At 40.6% G+C, this 14,654-nt stretch overlaps 1 protein-coding gene and 1 long non-coding RNA gene across 4 annotated transcripts in view; one reads left to right on the top strand and one right to left on the bottom strand.

Moving 5' to 3' along the window:
* Positions 1-156: 156 nt before the first annotated feature.
* LOC119860728 lies at positions 157-6,104 on the bottom strand. The gene is made up of 3 exons (XR_005294619.2): positions 5,720-6,104; positions 4,111-4,184; positions 157-286 (listed from the first exon to the last, which is right to left on the bottom strand). It is a non-coding gene; the product is annotated as an uncharacterized LOC119860728 (long non-coding RNA).
* The window catches only part of BRINP3 (BMP/retinoic acid inducible neural specific 3), a 298,580-nt gene continuing 289,913 nt past the window's right edge, over positions 5,988-14,654 (top strand). The window contains exon 1 of one of the 3 annotated variants that reach the window (XM_038414794.2): positions 5,988-6,889. The gene's annotated coding sequence lies outside the window, so the exon portion shown is untranslated. Of the gene's footprint in view, positions 6,890-8,408; positions 8,726-9,815; positions 10,294-14,654 lie in introns of those variants that run through there. The other 2 variants (XM_038414797.2, XM_038414795.2) reach the window with 2 other exon arrangements.

The raw sequence follows: 14,654 nt of genomic DNA, 5'->3' as shown, positions 1-14,654 counted from the left end.
CAAAGAATTTATGTACATGTTTAAATTTGATCATATGCTTAAATCCATCCCTGTTCAGCAAAGCACTTAAGCATGTTGGTGTGCTTTTATAAATGAAAGTCAGCATCAGAAAGTCCTACTAAAGCACTTATAACTGTTGTGTCTAAATACCTGCTGTTCGGGGTGAGGTAGGATTCACCTTGTTTTCTTCCTCCTTCTCTCTCAGATTGAATAGGATACCTGGGATCTTCAAAACCTCAGTATCCCCAAGTTTGGGAGGCTTGGGAATGGTTAGCCTCTAGGGCTGCTGCTGGCAGAAGCACATACGCTGTAATCAGCATCAATAGCACAAACTGTTGCAAGACAAGAACTCTAAAAAACATATATTCACTGCCTAATTTTTGATCCATTATGTTCAAGTGGGTTCAAAATTAAGCAAACTTAGTTCACGCATCTAAACTCTTAACAGTCTTTCTAGCTCATTAGCCCCAGGGCCCTGAGAAATGATCAATGCTTGCAGTATTTCTTATTTTAAGTGTGAACTAGAGAATGGAATATATTGAACAGATTGCTCAAAGAATGGTATTATATTAATGGTGTAACATTAGTGGCCCATGTATTTTGATTCTGATGGAGTAATGACAAATAACAACAAAGATTGTTTTAAATTCTGCCACAGATTTTTTATAATATGACTGTTAGGCTCATTTTTATGGGGGGTAACCACATCTATTGAGATAATGCACCAGATGTTAGGAAATAATTATCTGTTTGAACTACTGTCAGTAAAATATTGTGTTTTTCCAACTGCAAATTGCTTTCCCCACGCATCCTTTTCTTTCTGGGGCCTGAAACACAAAACCACCTTCCAAAGTCTAACGTTGTCTTTAGGCAGTTTCTTGACACTACAGCAAGTGAATGGAGAGATTTACTGAAGCCTTCAAGCCCTTGGTCCCTCCTTGGCCTCAGTAAACTTCATTTAAACACACTGGCAAAATATATTTTATTGTTGCAAATACACATGAATTGAAAGGACACAGCTGTATCAGGTTCTTATCAGTGCTACTGCCACCTTCAGTTGTACAGAATGACGTTTCCTATAACTTATTATACATGTGTCTAAAGCTGACTCTTGTGCCAAGCACCAAGCACAATAGAGCTTCATTTGACTGAATCACTCTATCTGAAATTGTGTCTTGTTTTTTGACATGAATCACTGATATGCATTGAAAAGTCCCCTATTTATGTCAACCTCCATTTATCCAAATACATTCCAGATTGTAACCTCTTCGGGACAGGGACTGCTGATTTCTTTGTGTTTGTACAGCATCTAGCACAACAAGGCCTTAATTCCGACTAGATCCTCTGGGAATGACTGTAACACAATTATAATTGGCTAGATTTTACCCAGCCCTGAGAGAGATCACCAATGAGGCAGTGGAGGTAAGGGGGGAATGGAAGGTGCAGGGAGTCTCCCACAACCCCAAACGTATTCACAAACAATCCTGTGCAGGAATATTGTGCAATCCTATTAGGAAGTGGAGGCACTTCAGGCTAGTCACACTGCCCATGCTAGCTCCCTGAAAGGGAGGGGTGGGAAGAGGGCAGGACCAATAACTCTGACTACACCACACCAATCAGTGGAAGCACATGTTGCACTAAATCAGTGGATAGCTAAACTGCTGTTGATGTGTGTGCTGTTCTAAGTCCCAGGAGACATTCTGTTTGAGTCAGTCAGAAGTATAACCCATAGCATCCTATCCCAAGATGGTACAAATGGCCTAAAAACCAGAATCTCCTCTTCCACCCCTTTTCTCTTCAGATAAACACAGTTTTGGCCATCTCTTGGGATTTTATTGAAAATATCACAATATTTGATGCTGTTCTTAAAGGGTCAGCTGCTGGAGATAAGTAAATGCCAGGGAATCTCAGTTTTTATTTTTAAAAGTCTCTAGCCTTCCTAGTTGCAGAAAAAACTTGGAAATGTGACCAAGTCACAAACTAGCAGACAAAGAAGCCACAAGATATTTATATTTGTTTTTTATTAATCTACTGCTTTTTAAGTCAATCTCATTTTTGGATACCTTACCCATAATTTTTGAACCATTGGGGTTAGCAATTTGTTGCCATTTTACTTTACCTAACTTAAGCCCTCTATCCTGGTTTAACCATCTGACTGAAAAATTATAGTTGTTGCTCTACAACTACATCAGTCATACGAAGAAAAAGATCCATCTATCTAATACTAGTCACCACCAAATATAGATGCAAAGGAGACTTAATAGTAGATAAACAGTATTTCTGGTGGTGAAACCGCATCCAATCCCCATGCTGATTAACACACACACAGTTTCTGGTCCAGATGTGTTACTAGATTAATTTTCTCTTTGTAGAGGGCAGCCGATCTCAGAAGAGTAGGACAATATACAGCATCCCATGGTGTGAGTTCGGGGATAACTCATGCAGGTTTCAGGTATGTGTATGAGTGTATGACTTTGTATTAATCATAGATAAATAACTTTTTTTTTAAATTGGGGAAGTTAGGAAGAAAATATACAGAAGCAGCTCGTTCCCCATGAATGAAATGTTGAAAAATACTAAAATAGAGCTCTCCAGAAAAGGCAGGGGAGAAAGTCACTGGACTTCAGTGTAATAGACAAAACCATTTCTCTATTAAAACCAAGATATCAAGGTCAAAAGGTTTCTATCAAATAAAATTCTAGCTTATATTCTGTTTGTTTTGTATTGCACAAACATTCTATTCATTTACAGATTTAGTTTAATAACTGTGGGTGTTAAAAGAACTAGAGAATGAACAAGAAAGATTCAAAATCTGAGAAATGTGACAAGCCATTTAAAAAGAAAAATAGATACAGTATAAATAGATGGCAATTAAATATTCACTGATGGGTTTTCTTGCTTAATATGCAATCTTTTTGACATTTAAATCACAGTTTTTTTTTAAAAATCTCACTAATGCAAAAACACTGACAACATAAGGAGTCAAGAGATTAAGCCTTTTTGCTTTAACTTTAGTTACTTTGTCATAATTTCAGTTAAGGGCAAGGCACTTTAGTAGGTTATTACATTTCTCCTCCCAAGTGTTTCAAAAGTCAAGTACAGTTTCCTCGGACTACATATGTAGTGTATGAAATATTTAGATGAAAAGTTATAGCAGAATAGGATGCAGAGAATTTATTATAGCTGGTATGTAAGCACTTTAAGAAGGTGGCAATATTGCTCACATAAAATGTTGTCAATAGAAGATTTTTTTGGTAAGAAACCAATTGTAATCTAAGTGTCAGTGCTGTATTTGCCTGATAAATTACATGCAGCCTCAAAAACTCCAAAATAAACTTGTATGCGGTTTTGGAAGAAAGATGAGTGCAAAAAAGACAGTGATAATGAAGAAAAACAAAAACAAAAAAAATTGCTGTGCGGTACGTTGTTGCTGTGTGTATGTGCAACTTTCACACACATGATTAATGTTAATAACACTTTTATTGCACCAGTTTTTTCAGTATTTAAGTAAAATTCAACTGCTTGAAATTTCAGTATACTGGCTCTCAATGGATAATACATTACCTTACATTAGGGCCATTATAAACATTAATGGTGAATTCACCCCTGGCCAATGCCTGCATAAGTCCTATGCACCACTGAAGTGCTATTTTGTGGGCTCAAGTAGAACTGAAGCAGCCACTAGGTCTTGAGCTGATCCTCTGCATGGGGGTGAATTTCACCCCAAAATTGTTTTGCATTTATTTTCCTGAAGCTGTAGAACACATATATGAAGTATAATAATAACAGAGTAAACATATTAATTTAAGAAAGATTAGGTGAGGTGTCACTTGCTCAGCAATTAGAGTTGGACTGCTCTGAATATTAAAACTGTGGATGTCTGTGCTGTGAATACTAGACATCAAATGTAAATCAAATCACACTGTTTCCAATGCATCTTGAGATGCCTTGCTATGAAATTAAAATCACTATAATTATGAAAAAAAGATTAAAGGGCCCGATCTGAAGCCCTCTGAAAACAGTGGAAGTATTTCCATTAATTATATTGGGTTTTGGATCAGGCCCTAAACAAAACCCTCTTGAATCTTCTGCAAAATCAGTCCCCCCCACCTGTAAGTTTCCTTTATCAACAAGATGACTTCAGAACAGTTCTGGCTAGGACATCATTAGGACTGGCATAAAACCTAAAGAGAAAAACAGAAAGGCATTAGCATATCAACATGTCTTTATCTAAAAAGTATCCTTCAGAGCTTGCCAATGTTCTTAATAATAAACACACAAAAAAAGATATTGCTGCATGTGCACAATCTGGCACTGTTGATTTATCCCATCCATACAACTTTATCTCACTGATTTTTTCTTGTGTTTTCCTGGGAATTTTGTCCTTTTCAGAAAATGGACAATGTCCTTATTGAATATCTTGAATCTACAAGTCTATTTGATAGTCACTGGAGGTTTTATGCACAACAATCTTTGTTAAGGAGAACACTGATCTTTACATAAACAAAGTGACCTTTCCTCTCACTAGCATGGGGGGGGGGGAGGGAAAGCAAGGGGAGAAGGAAAGGGGAAAGGAAGGAGGAGCAAATCCTGTACTACTTTGACACTGGGGAATCAATGATGCTCTTATAAAAAGACTAAGGGAAATGGAATGTAAAACAAAGGTGTTGACCAGTTTACACACACACATCACAGTCGAGTACATGTAAATGACTATGAGAAAGCCAAACTGAGTGGTCAATGAAATCATCAGAAAAAAAAAAATTCTTACTGAAAAGTCGACATCGTCTAATACATACAATACAGCATAGTGCCTTGTATACATTGTAATCCCTACAATACAACAAAGTGCAATGTGTGTGCGGGTTAACACATACAGTCATCCGGCGTATTGATGGGGCTCACTGATCACTGGAAGCATGGTAGAACATGGCCAAGCTATGTTACGCTCGTAAAAATTCAAGGATTGCACAGTTTCTTGCTGGGTCTGCAGGCTATTCCTGTCGACATCTTAAGGCAGGCAATCAGGAATTGGCTTTCATTGAATTAATGTCCAATTGTCAACTTCACTATATGGCTATATACTGAGGGACAGTGAGGATATGGAGAAGGGGGCGCCCTGTGGTTACTTCCCCCCCGCCCCACACACACTGTACACACCTTGAAATTCACTACACACTCAAGAGCCACTATTATCGAAAAGAGAAAAGGAAATTTTCCACTAACCCAGGTCGCGGTTGACATGCAGAGAGCAAGCGAATGAATAGCAGAGAGCAGCGGTGCGCGTCTTTAGCCACAGCCGCAAATAAGATTACTTACTTACCAGCGACGCTTTGCGCCAGGGGCAATGTTTATTGCCTCGATCACCCACCGCAAGTCTCTCCAGGAAATCAATCTCCTGCATTGGCCCCTCCCTCTCCGCCCAAGGAGAGAGAACAAGACTGAGAGCGAGAGGGGAAAGGCAGGAGAGAGGGCAAAGGGCTGCCTGGGAGCTCATTGTCTAATGTCCCTGTGTGTGTGTGTGTGGGGGGGGGGGGGGGATAAACCTGGAAACACAAAACCAGGCGCTCAGCTGGGAAGAGAGGCTGCTCCTTGAGCAGGCGGAGGAGAAGGACCCTTAGGGAGGAAGCCTGACTTAGAACAAGACGGTCTCAGAGACAAGGCTAAGAAGTAGCCGTAGGGAATGGCGGGGGAAGGGGGGGGGGCAGGTTGCTCTTACCCGATCCATACTGTCGCTATCGCTTGTTGAACGATGCGCGGCACCAGGGTACCGGAGCGGCACAGTCACGCCGGGGACGGCGGCGGCGGCGGCAGGGCGATGTCCCAGGGCCTCTGCCGAACGCGAAAACCAAACCCCCAACGTAGCCCCCGGCCCCGTCCACTCCCGGGCCGGCAACGTGCCACCGCAGCCCCCCCCCCCCCCCCGGCCCGGGGACCCGGCGGAATCAAGCCCGTCGCCTTGCGCAGGGGATTGACGCTCCAACTGGGGCAGCTGGAGCTGCTGCGGGGGCGGCGGGGCACATTCCCTTTCTCCGCGGCTTTCTGCTCCTTCTTCGCCGTAGCATCTGCTACGCTACGCTTGTTCCTCGCGCAAATCCCGGCAGATTTAGTCAATGGTTTGGTGTGGTTAGTTTCCCCCCCTTCCCCCCCCCCCCGCGCACGCACGCACACACACACACACACCCCCCCCAGGGTGTTTGCTGGCGGGGGTTCAGCGGAAAGCCAAGGGCAAGGCACTGACTTAACATTCAAGTCCTGATCATCACGAAGCACAGCCCGGGGTATCTCTAGAGAAGTCCAGACCCGCGCAGTGTCTCCGAGGTTGCCCCCTCTTGAATTCTCATTGGATCCTCCCCAGCTCCCTAAATCATCCCCGCTGCTATATCTATCAGGATGACTACGGCCTCGCTCACCAGTTCCCCCTGTGTCTCATTGTCTCCGCCACATCCCTGCACTTCTCTGGGCAGATAGCTCTGGGCTCCTTCCTCTCCAGCTGGGTTGGCAGAGCGTCTCGCCTTTTTTTAACCTCCAGGAAGTCTCACGGTTTATTATTATTATTATTATTTCTCTCTTTTGCCTGAGGATCATCACAGAACCCACTCCCCTCCCCACACCGTCTCTTCACATATTTGTTTCTTTTTTTCTGTTTGTTTCTTTGACGGCTTGGGGGCTGTCTTTCAATCACGTCCATCCTCCTTCCACCCTCCCCACCCGCACACAAAGTGGTTTCTTTTCCTCGGTGCTGTGCCACCAGGAACTGCTGATTATTTCTAAAGGGCCACCACCATGCAGATCACTTTTTTAGCTTGAAACTGAAGAGCATGGACTGTCTGCTTCGATTCTGGCTACGTTTCGCTCACCATCATCTCGCTTCCTGAAATTTCATCTGGTGAGTAAGTTTATTTCCCGCGCATGCCGTTTTTAACAAATTTGACACTAATTTGGAGGCATGTTTAGGTCTTGCCATGCTAATGCTCTATCCCTTTACTTTCCGAAGTCGAAGAATTACCAAGCATCAGCCCCACTTCACCACATCCATTAATGCTACTCAGAGCCAGAGGCAGTAAGTTATAACCTGCACCACGATTACACTACATTCCGCTGCTTATTCATCATATTTTATTAATGTTTGCATCAGACAATGTACCTGCTAGCTACATCCCTTGCTTCATTAACCCGTTCCTCAACCCCACACATATACACTGGCACTCGTATGTATTTTGAAAGGACGCATTACTTCTATTCAATATAGGAGAGTTGGTCCCATGAAAATGGGGGGGAGGGGAGCGGGGAAGCGGTGTCTGAGAAAGTTCATTCCTCTTGCTGATCCCCACAGAAGGAGGTTGTTCAGGTTGGTTAGGATTTTGCTGTATTTTCAATCAACTGAATCAAAGAGAAAGGGAAGCGAGAGATTGTCAGACCTGATGAAGTATAGTCGATGGTGCAGCTCCAGAAGTTGAAGGTGATGTCTGGAATTTGGGTTTATGGAAAGGAGGCCTAGTTTGAGCATCCTGTGGACACCTCTCTTTCCCTTCGTGACAGAGGAAGCGAATCCTGTGGAATCATAACAATCCTGGCATAATTCAAATCCTGGCATAGAGCAAACTTGCTCTCACCTCCTTCCTGCACATCCATTTCTGATCGCACCTTCTGATTCCACCCCTGCGCCCCCATACCTGCATTTTACTACGGTGCAGACAGCCGCTCAGGAGCCTGCTGTGTTATTAATAAAACGCACGCACATTTACATGGAGCCCATCTTTTGATCAACTGCGGACTTTTGATTTCCTTGAAAAAACAAACAAACCTCAGTCTAGAAATAAAACATGTCGGGTGTCTTCATGGAGCCATTTAGAGCAGCGTGTTTTAACGTTCATATTTCTTTAATTAGCGCTCTATCCACATTCAATAGTAGACGATGGGGAGGGAAATACCTTTCACAGTGAGGTATTGGTTTAGTTCCAATACTGTCGAGGTGATTTGGCTTGAGCTGGGTATGGTACGTGATATGATCATGTCTATCATATTACATACATGACAGGTTTCAGAGTAGCAGCCGTGTTAGTCTGTATTCGCAAAAAGAAAAGGAGGACTTGTGGCACCTTAGAGACTAACAAATTTATTTGAGCATAAGCTTTCGTGAGTTACAGCTCACTTCATCGGATGCATTACATACATGGAGCACGGAAGGAACTCAGTTTGTGGTCTTAATAGGCAGATGGGCCACTGAGAGAGAACGAGGATCTGATTGAACGTATTGGCTAGTGGATGGGAGAGGAGCGAAAAGATCAGTGTTTTCTCAGTACCTACTCCTGTCCCCGAGAGTCCCCCTTCCTTCTCCTTCAAGTGCTGGATTATCTGGGGAGGGAGGAGTTAAAAAGCCCCTCAGCCCGGGATCCAGTTGAGAAAGTCCATTTCCCTTTCAACTCCTTTCCTCGGAGCTGAGCATGGAACCCCTGCGCCTAGTCCCCTTGCTATAGCTGTGTGTGACTTTCCGCTTCAGTCTTCCCTCCAGGGGAACCTATCGGGAGCATCAATATTGACAATTCTCCTTCCCCCATTCAGCCAGGGTTTGTGTAATTAATCAAATCGCAATAAGGGCTAGTGAATTGCGCTCCCTCTACTGCTGCTGGGAAGGATCCTCCACTACCAAACGGGTCAGGGGAAAGAAACTTTCAGTGCAGTCAGATCCTTTCCCCCACCCCAGATGTAGCCGAATGTCTAGGTAAGTGCATTTCAGAGGCTTTGCCTAATTGCTGTTGTTAATTGTATTAATTATTATTATTAATTACAAAAACCCGAACGGTAAGGTGCACATTGAGGAGAGGGGATTTCATCTGTGCATCACCTACAAGCTGTTAAATGTTTGCATTCGGGAAAGGCGATTTATATTGCTATTTCCCAGGTTGAATGGCACCTTCTATGCCCTCGGAGGGGGGTGGGCACTGGTTAAGGTATAGCATTAGGGAAGCTGACTTGGTTAGATCACGTTCAGTTGATGGATGGTGTGAATGCATTGGAAATAAGAACTGACATAGGTTGGCCCGTGTGGCTTTTCATACTTTACTGGAGGAATAAAAAGATCCTTTTCATACAAACACCAAATAAATCAATGCAATTAATGTACTCTAAATGGGCATTTGCAGCCAGCAAGCATGAGGCATACTTAATAGAGAAGATTCCCATTAGCCTTAATGCTTCATTTCCAGCGTTCAACAGTTCTAACCAGAGGAAACCCGCTGCTCACCACATCGTCAGGACAGATGACTCAGAAAGTCTGCATCCTCATTCAACAGCCTGACACTCCCTCCCCCGTCTTGTTTTGTTTTAAAGGCGTGGTAGTGCGTAAATAAAAGTAACTGCCTTAGGGGGAAAGACCTGCAATATCCCGCGTGGTTTCCTTTAAGTTTGTATAATAGCCTTCCTAAATTGCCTTCACTGCCAAAGATCACCAGCACCATCATCAATCATCATCATAATCATCCTCATCAATTCCCCCCCCCCCCCAGTAGCTTCATGGATCCTGTTCCAGATCTTAAAATGATTTTGAATCTTTCCATTGTGAGTGATAGAAACTAAGGTAGAGGGGTCTTTAGGGGGAGTTAGGTGCCTGTCCCCTTTATAAACACACTTCACAAGCAAGTAGGTCTGATCATTAGTCTGCTGTTCGAATTCGACTCAACTTGAAAGTTTCGCTTTTCTTTTGGGCGGTGGAAGTTGGGGGAGGAGAGAAGGGCTGAGCCCTAGTAGTGTCAGTCCTTCACCGGCAGAGGGCGGGTTTCCCAGAGCGGAGTGAGTGAGTTACTTTTGCAGCCAGGCGTTGGCAGACTCTTGTAGTCTCTGACGGCTGGAGTTCTCTTTCTCAGTCTCTCACCTTAGAGGTCACTTTGCTTTGCATCAGTTTGAGGGGCACAAAGTGACTTGCCCCTGCACCATCTCGCATCCCCCCCAAGAAAAAGCCTGTCTGAGAATTATCCCGAGGATTTGTTGCCTGCTATCTCCCCCCAGAAGATGAGATGCATGCATTTGTATAAGCTTGCCAAATCTATGTGCACCCGGGGTTGACCAGAAAGAGTTAATAAAGATTGCAGCTGCTCCCAGCATGAATCCTATGTGTACCTCATAGCTATACTAGCCAATCATAGGCAACAGAGGTATGAACTATAAGATGGTGTAAAAGCCAAGGTAAAGAAATTTGGGTGAAAATTGTCACAGCATATTGGAGTACAAGGAGTCGGGACTGTCTTGGCTACTGATCTCTGTGCACTTACAGACCATCATGCATTTTAGCAGGTAAGGGTTTTGTTACCAGCAGTCTATACTGTGTCTTATTTCTGCATTCATGTGCATTTTCTGTGTACATTTCATTAAGTGTTTAATTGCATCCTGCCCTGAATTACTCTTTCACAAACTATTCCATACCAGTTCGTTTTGGTTGATTGCACCATAAAATTGTTACTTTTCTGAAAGGGGGACTGGGGAAAACTGTAACACGATATAATTCAGTGTGGGTGAGGCATTTCTTAAGGCTGTTTTAGTTTTAAATGTTAATGATTTCCTTTAGAGAAGAAGTAAGCATATGGAAAGTGTATTTGTGCAGTACAGTAATTCATGACTGGCATAAAAATATAATGCATGTGCTGAGTGAAAAATGTTCTCTGTATAGTATTGATATCTGCCGCAAATCTCCACCAAATAAAGGCCACTTTGAGGCAGACTTATAATAAAATAAATCTTTTGAGCACTTTCAGTTCATTAGGAACACAGCTGTTTAGCTGGCTCACAAGTCTGAGACAAGAAACCATAATATATCATTTGCTAGAAACTGTCATGTCTAGCTCTTCTTTTAAATGTCGCACAAGTGACAGGTTTTTTTAAACAAACAAAATATCTATTTTTTTAAAAAGAGTGTAACTGGCACACTAAGCATATGTGGATAAATGTACATTGACAGTATAAAGAGTAACTGCAACATCACAGGCTGTATAGATATTGGAGTTTAGGTAGTGCTGTCAATGCTCAACTTCGAAGTGTAGCACACTCCTATTATTAAAAAGAATTAGATCTGGTAGCATAGCTGTATGGTATGATATGAAGAGACCTTGCTCTGAAAATAGAAATGTTTAAATTGTAGTGGAGGAAGCAGTTGTCAGACTCTGTTGCATTGCTCTCTGTTTCAGAGATATCACAGTTTCATATACAGACGAGATGAAAAAAATCTAGCCCTGAATCATTTTCTCTTTAAATCTTGTATATAAGTTTAGGGGAAAAATATTCGATGTTATTTCCTGTCGCCTTATAACCACTTGCATTGAGAAGACCCTACAACATAAATTTATCAATACAATTTCTGCATTTGGAGTGTTCACTCCTGAAATGTTGAAGCATTGAGAATGAACATGTTAACTAGCAAACATGCAAATCAGCAGCTGAACATTTTACAGATCTCACTGCAAAAGGCAGCATTTGTACAACTAATAAACAATCGCAACAACTTGAGCATCTCAGAGCAATATAATCAGTCTATTCCTCCCTTATTCTTTCTATTACTGAGTGTCTGAGTTCTATTGTGAAGAATTAATTACACTAGCCCACTAGTTGTTCATGCCAACCTGTGTTTGAGAAGTTTTTTTTCTAATTTATATAAATGGTAGTGACTTTCCACTGATCTCAAAATACAGGAGATAGATGTTGACTTATGGGACTAAAATAGTTGATTTTATTTGGATTAGTTTGAAATCAGATTTTCCTATTTGACTTTGATCAATCTAGAAAACATCTAATTTTTTAAATTCAATGGAAAGAAGTAATGTCCATCTAAAAGTGATACAAGCTTGTTTTCCTTCACCAGTAGTTTTCGCAAATCTAAATGGAAAATTGGGAGAAGATCAAGAATACTATCAATTTATCAGAAATATTTTAGTTTTCATTTAGCAAACAAAAAGGTGGGAATTTCTAAATTGTAGTTTCTGGAAATATTCAATATTTATCAACTGTCATACCTAACCTGTGAACCCCTCTTTCTATTCCCCCAAAAGACTACTCTTTCTACATATCAGAGATAGACATTGATTTTTCAAAACATTGTTAACGTCTTTTGGGAGTGAAATCACCAGAAGTACAATTTGTCAGATGTTTCTGAAATATGCTTTCAGGAAGATCATGTTAAGAAAGGCTAGCCCATGTGATTCTTAACATGGGTAACTTCATTTTATGAGACTGACATTTCACCCCTTCCTAATCCCAAACGTTACTATTGACGTGAAATTTTCAACAACAATCCTCCTTTAGAACTTATCGTCTTATTTAGTATGTCTGCTCCTCATGAAAGGCCTGGTGTTGCACCATTAAAAATTATGGGAGTTTTGTTATTGACTTCACTGAGGGCAGGTCAATCACCAAGAGTATAATTTGGAATAAAAAGTGGATTTTAAGATTAAAAAAAAACCCAACCTCTGGGGACACTATTACATTACATGTTGCATACACACTAATACCAGAGGACTTCATTGGAATGAATACTATTAAAAGAGACTAGAAATGAAGTGTTATGGAACTGGTCTTATTGTTTTATGTCACACTGTTCAAATGATGTGTGATACATTATCATACTTCCACATATAGCAAAAATGTATTAAGAGCCTCATCTTCAAAAGTGCACACCTCCCACTGAGCTGCAGGTGCCCTCTGAATATCAGGGCATGACATTGTAAGGGACATTGAAAATAGTGTCAGTAATAAAGTTTTATAGCCTTGAAATTAATTTAAATAGCCAGGTAGATATTGTTCTCCATGCACTGGGCTATATCATGGCATGAATTTTAAGCAGAACCCCCATTGAAATGATTGGGGAGTTGTACTTAAATCCAGTGGTATCATATAGTCTATTATCAGAAAGAACCAAGGACATTCACCAGAATGTTGAGGCTTTATGAGTTTAACTAATGCACTTTTCACAAAGACCATAGATTTTTCCTCCTATCTTTAAAGGAAAATTGATCAGGTGATATATATACTGTTAGCTCAATTAAAATTATTAAACCATAGTGGTTTCTCTTATAATGAGGTGAGATCCCATGGCTCTTTAGTCAGGTACCTTTGCTGAAGCAGTCACATTAATGGTGATTAGAAAATGCTGCACATTTGCAGTAACACCTTCATTTTCAGACTTACCAGCCACTTGGTTAATGAGAGAAGCAGTTTTGAGACATCATTAATATTTTTACAATAGATATTGTTTGTAGTGAATAAAGGTCTTAAATCCAGCACTATTTAGATTATTATTTAATCATTTTAAGTTCATATTATTCATAATCAAAAAGAACTATTGTAAGTCATATTAACTGAGGCTAATTTATATCCCTTTCTTTAAAACCAGCACTTACACAGCTATATTTACTAATTACACTCAGTACACTGAACTTCACTGACTGCTAGTAAAGATCGTCTCTAAATTCAAACAAGGGAATATTAAAATGATTCCATTTTTAACATTAGCCAAGTTTTCCATTGTTTTTAAGGAGCTTTAAATTCGGATATAAAATATATACAATCGATGCTGAATCCTGGTATTACCATTTGAGGTGTCAAACTGGGAGTAAATTTTTTTTTTCAAATAAAGTATGATCAGTAGTCACTAGATCTTTTGAGTATATATAAGAAAAGTTATAATTCTTTTCATTTTATATTTTCAAATTAACATGTTCAAGTCCTTTAGTTAAAAAAAAGCTAGAGGGATGATTATATTTTGGGAAAAAAACATTATAGATGCATTTTATGGTCATGAAAGGGGATGTACAGGAAACCTGCACATCTGTTTATCTGCAGAACAGATACAACAGCAGTGCAAGATTCTGCTCACCGTTCCACCAGTGCACTTCAACCCTGAACTGCAGGGCTCACTTAAAGCTCAATACTGAGAGTGCATCCTTTTCTCAGTGGGAGATGTAGATGCTCAGCACTTCCTAGGATCAGATCTTACTTCTTAACTCTGAGCTGAGACTTCTAACAAGGATACCAGTTAGTGTCAATTGCATTATTGTTAGTATGATTAGAGAGGAAGATCTGTTCATTAGGGAATGGACTAAGACCACCAACTTTTTCACATACAGTCATTGGATGTTTTTCCTCCAAATGCATCCGATGAAATGAGCTGTAGCTCACGAAAGCTTATGCTCTAATAAATTTGTTAGTCTCTAAGGTGCCACAAGTACTCCTTTTCTTTTTGCGAATACAGACTAACACGGCTGCTACTCTGAAACCAGTCATTGGATGGTAATTACTTTTATCACTATTGACCTGGGATATGAATTTGAACCATCAGTGGCTTAAAAAGACAGAAGTTTTGTATCTCATTAGCTACTCTCCGAGCCATCTAATTACATATATTTTAACAGTTTCCCTCACATTAACTTAAGAGGCAGAAATGGTTCTTTTCATTTATATAGTTATTGATAGGTCAGATAAACTTCTGTAAGCAGGTTTTCTTGATTAGGCAAAGTCATTGGAAAAAATCTCCCTAATTTATTACAGTGTTTCAAATAAATAAATAAAAAGTGGTGATAGTTTATAATTAAGAAAACCCCACAAACAATGGGTAACATTTTTTACCTAAACTATAAGTCCTTGTATGTTCTTTTTTTATTTGAAAGATT

The sequence above is a fragment of the Dermochelys coriacea genome, chromosome 8, assembly GCF_009764565.3.
Source record: "Dermochelys coriacea isolate rDerCor1 chromosome 8, rDerCor1.pri.v4, whole genome shotgun sequence".
Taxonomy (NCBI): domain Eukaryota; kingdom Metazoa; phylum Chordata; order Testudines; family Dermochelyidae; genus Dermochelys; species Dermochelys coriacea.
Note: the sequence above shows the minus strand (reverse complement) of the source record. Positions and strands in the feature narration are given on the sequence as shown.